The 4893-nt window shown below is 36.5% G+C and overlaps 2 long non-coding RNA genes across 2 annotated transcripts; one reads left to right on the forward strand and one right to left on the reverse strand.

The window, feature by feature from the left end:
• Nucleotides 1–2028: 2028 nt before the first annotated feature.
• On the reverse strand, nucleotides 2029–2944 carry LOC131017071 (uncharacterized). The gene is made up of 2 exons (XR_009099387.1): nucleotides 2804–2944; nucleotides 2029–2428 (listed from the first exon to the last, which is right to left on the reverse strand). It is a non-coding gene; the product is annotated as an uncharacterized LOC131017071 (long non-coding RNA).
• LOC131017116 (uncharacterized) lies at nucleotides 2251–3222 on the forward strand. Its single transcript, XR_009099433.1, has 2 exons — nucleotides 2251–2384; nucleotides 2466–3222. It is a non-coding gene; the product is annotated as an uncharacterized LOC131017116 (long non-coding RNA).
• Nucleotides 3223–4893: the final 1671 nt, after the last annotated feature.

A 4893-nucleotide genomic window follows, 5' to 3' on the forward strand; every position in this document is an offset into this window, starting at 1 on the left:
GTATGTTGAAGTAGTATATATCGTTGTGGAGGCAGTTTCACTGGAGGTCACCTCTTATTTAAATCGACCTGTCACAGCCCGACCTACGCTAAGGATAGTTAAGTCGGGGAAGATGTGACTGGGGAAATGAATAAGAAAATAGGAATAAACGAGGTTTCAATAATAAGTAATAATAATAATTAACCTGCTTTAACAATAATGTACTATATTGTCTGGTACAATAAGCAATCACGTTTATAAGCTCACAAGTAGACAACTTACAACAGTAGAACAACAAGTTGTCCAAGTAATAATAATAATTAACCTGCTTTAACAATAATGTACTATATTGTCTGATACAATAAGCAATTACGTTTATAATCTCACAAGTAGACAACTTACAATAATAGAACAACAAGTTGTCCAAGTATCAAGTGACAATTCTCAAAGCTATTAGGTTGCAATCTTTACAACACGACAACGAAGTAAAATACTCTAAGTGTTGCAATGGAATAACTTAAGTGAATTACATGTATGAAGACTAGAAATTCTGAGCCTAATTTAATACATATACATCAAGACTTTGCTATGCCCACTTAAGATTTTATACTTTTTTTGTTGTAATACATATACACATCAAGACAACTTAAGATTTTTTGTTGTAATATACAAATGCATATACTTTTTCTATAATGTGATTGGTTAATTTTATACCATACGTGAATTTTGGGTAGACTGTATTCAACACCTCTTAAGATTAGTTCAATATACAAATTTTATGTCCCACTTCTAACTTTTTATTTTTTATTTTCTTTCATCATTTCTTCGATTTTTTATTTCTTATGCTTTAGTTTAAATTTGTTGTTATTCACTAACATTTATTCCATCCAATTCCATCCAATTAGGATATATACAATTACTTTACATTATTTAATTTCACTTTTATTAGTTAAAAATTCGCTGCTAAAGGTTAATAAATTTTTAATTATGGCGCATAATGTTTTAGAACCTCAATTTATTAAAATAAAGATTAAGTATAATTAAGAACACTTTAGATGTTTTATGAAAACTTATTATTAAAATAATAGATGTAGTATTAGGATACCGAGCACACCCTAAAAATTGTTGGAACACTATTCATTGTAAAAAAATTAAGATGCATATATAAAAACTAACCATTCAGGTTAAAGGTCAAATAAAATAAGGAAAGGGATAAGTAGTATTGATTATCAGAATATATGTCCTTAAATTTTTATTTCCAAATAAATTCGTGCAAGAACTATTTTTTTCTTCTTCAATTTAATTTGAAGAGTTTTTATATGACATAAATAGACAAAATGTTTATAAATAGAATGAATCAATATATATGTATATCAATATTATTTTATGCAAGATGTTTAATCACCATACTTGATTAAATAGTATATATGCCAATATGAAAATGCTAAGAGCATATCCGTAGTGGGTTCTCACCGGGCTCGTCCGAGCCGCCCTCCAATATTAATGCGGTGCAAGGGTGCGCTCCGGGCTCTCCTATGTGCTCCGAGCTCTGGAGGCGAAATTGTTGGACGCGTGTAGTGCCAAAAAAAAGTTTTAACTGTTTTTTAATAAAAATCATTCCTATAATAAAAAAAGTTTATAATGTAACTTCACTGTTTATAGTGTACTACATATTGTAGAGAAACCTACATTTTTAAATGTGAGATTCAATACAATATCAACTTAATGTAGCTTCATGTTTATAGTGTAGTACACATTGCAGAGAATCTTACATTGAAAATACCACCAAATAATTCCTGCAATACTATCAAGAATTAAGTGAGTATAATGATAAATAGCGTCGAACCACATAGAGCAGGTAAAATGTAGCAACCCGCCCTTTTAATTATCGATTAAAGTAAGGAAATGCAATTATTATTTTTTTTTCTTCTTTTCTTTTCTTTTCTTAAAATCGTGATTTAATTTCGACTTATGAAACAAGTTAAATTAGATATTTATTTCGTAGAGATTTTTTTTTTAATGAAGCGTCGTAATTTAGCAAACCCGGAATTGGAATTATAGATACAATTTACCAAGACAAAATGATTTTTTTTTTTCATTACATCACCTAGTACAAAAAGGAAAGAAGAAAAAGGGGAAGAAAGGAAAAATGAAACGTGTGTGTGTGCACAAAGAAGTAGCTGCCAACAGTTGGATCAACTATGCCAAGGTACCACCTAGAGAGTTTTTCAGCCACCCTACGACAGCACCATCCCCTCAGCCAACCACCATCTCCAATCCTTTAACCTTACAGCCAACAACTCACTTATTAAAGCACCAGCCTGACACTTCATTCCTTCTCTCATACACCAACCACCAGAAAGGGAGATGAAGAGAAGTTAATTCCTGCTGCCAAATATCGAGAGGTGAGTCTTGGCCTAAGTTTTCTTCATTCCATACTTGGTTCTTTCTGCATTTGTTGAGGAAACAACATTTGCAAATTTCAGTTGCTTCCCCATTGAATTCTATAGCAACAAGCAGCCAAAAACCAAACATTCACAAGGTACATATTCACTATCTCAATTACTCCTCATGCTACATGATTCACCATCAAGCATGCTTCAGTGTTATAGAATGCGGAGTTCATAGATGAGTAATATATGCACATATAGACTAAGCAGGGTCACACGTTCTGTAATACAGCATAAACCATGACTTTTACAGTAAGAATTTTCTTACGACACAAAGCAAAACAACGCCTAGTGTAATCTCCAGCATAAGCATAAGCAAAGTATGAAAAACCAAGATTTCATAAGATAGAATGAACTTAGACAATGCTAGTAACCTGTCGAGCTTTATCCTTGCCGCGTGTTGCTGTTCAATCTGGGGTTTGAGGCAGAGCGCGATGGCTGCGCCTAAGGGCAACACTAAGCGGAACGAGTTCTGTTCCGATGGGCAGAGTGCATCGACCGAAGCGTCCGCTCGCTGGAACTCAACGGCTAAGGCAGCATGCTACCTCAAGTCCGGAGACCCGACGCTGACGACGACTCTCGCCAATTCACATAGCAGACGAGGTCCAACGGCGATCCGTCGCGTTGGACAAGGGCGGCGGCGGCCGCGATTCCGCCTGAATCGAGAGAAACTAGGGCTCGATTCCTGTTCTCGATTGGACATGCGTGGAGGAAAAGAAAGCGGCGCCGGAGTTCCAGAGCTGTGGAGGCGCGACCAGTCGCCGGGCTTTGGGAAGTGGCGGAGGCGGACTTTGGGCAGAGATGGGGAGGAAACGTGAGGTAGAGAGAAAAGGGCTCTCAGCCGAATTTGGAAGGAAGATGGGGAAAGAGTTGGGCCATTTTCTTGGGCTGCTACTAATTAGATGGGCTAACTTCAATTCCTCTATGATGGGCTGCGTTTTTATTTGTATAAAAGGGGCCCTTTTCCATCAAGTTGATTGGGCTGCAGTTTTTAAAAGTGGGCTGCCATAGTGCCCAACTTCCTTTATCTAGTTGGTTTGCCTTATGTTGCTCCCAATTATTAGTTAGATTGCCTTATCATTTATTTGGCTCAATTAGAGACTAATATGGGTTAATCTATTAATTGAATATAGCTAATTCTATTTATGGATTAATTTAGAAAGAGGATTATTAATTAGTAAGTGGGTTAGCATGCCCTAAGATGAGTGGGTTAATTAAGATTAATAATTCAATCTCACAAGACGAGCTTTAATCCTATAATTTAGATTATTACTAATGGAATATGAGTCATGGATAGTTTAATTACGCATTCTCATTATTTGAGAACTTTCTTTGAGACAAACGTCTTATTTTATATTCTCACATTAGGGTCATGCGCGAGAGTAAGAGCTACTCAAGGAGTCACAGTACCTTAGCAAAACATTGCTATCAGGTGGGCATTTCTTATGCGTAAAATAAAAATACTATTGAAGAACTATGCAACTTTCATGCTTTAAAATGCAAAATTCGATTTTCAAATGAGTTATGCTTTATTATGCTTAAATGAGTTAAACTCTCTTTATTATCTACGCTTGTCATTAACTCTTCATTAATAACCATATCAGTAACTCGTGCCGAGAGGGAGGCCTCCCTCTGTGGACACTATGATCGGCCAACCCGCTAGATGACTCACGATCACAAGGTGTACACTAATTCCGAAGGGATTTGCGGTCTCATCCAGAATCCGAATTCGATTAACATCAGATAGGCAATTAATAATAAAACATAAAACATTGACAATATCATTCAAATTCATAAGCATAAAGTCTTAGCAATTCTAATATATGGTTTTAGTTTATACGTAAGAAAGCCCACCTGGTAGTAAAGGCTCGTGGCTAAGCTTTAACTCTTGCGTTCGACCTTGATTCGAAAAAGAATAACGTAAGGTTTTAATTCGAGGAAAGTCTCCAAGTAAAGGGATGCCTGAAGAAATCATGCATGACTCATATTCCCTCTAATAAATCATGCTTAGAAAAAATAACTAGGGAAACTTCTATTATTAGTCCGGCTATCAGATTTAAACCATAGGTTTCGTTCCAGAAGGTCAAGTAATTAACTATAATGATTCGCTCTCATTAGGGTGTTCTAAACTGCCAATTAAAAATAAATCCCCCTTCGTGTAGGCAAAGGGAAGAGAAATAATTATTCGATTCATTCACCCTATGTTCTTTTCTCTCTCTCGCGATCTGCTCCGCTACGCACTTTCTGCTCTGCTTTACTCTGCTCTGCTCCTTCGCTCTCTGCTCTGCTTTGCTCCTTCGCTCTCTGCTCTGCTCTGGTATGGTCTGCTCTGCCGTGTTCAGCTCTGCTCTGGCATGTTTACTCTGCTCTGCCATGTTCAGCTCTGCTCTGGCATGTTCACTCTGCTCTGGCATTTTCTGCTCTGCTCTGGCATGTTTACTCTGCTCTGGCATGTTCAGCTCTG

This window comes from Salvia miltiorrhiza, chromosome 3 (assembly GCF_028751815.1).
Source record: "Salvia miltiorrhiza cultivar Shanhuang (shh) chromosome 3, IMPLAD_Smil_shh, whole genome shotgun sequence".
NCBI classification, from domain to species: Eukaryota; Viridiplantae; Streptophyta; class Magnoliopsida; order Lamiales; family Lamiaceae; genus Salvia; species Salvia miltiorrhiza.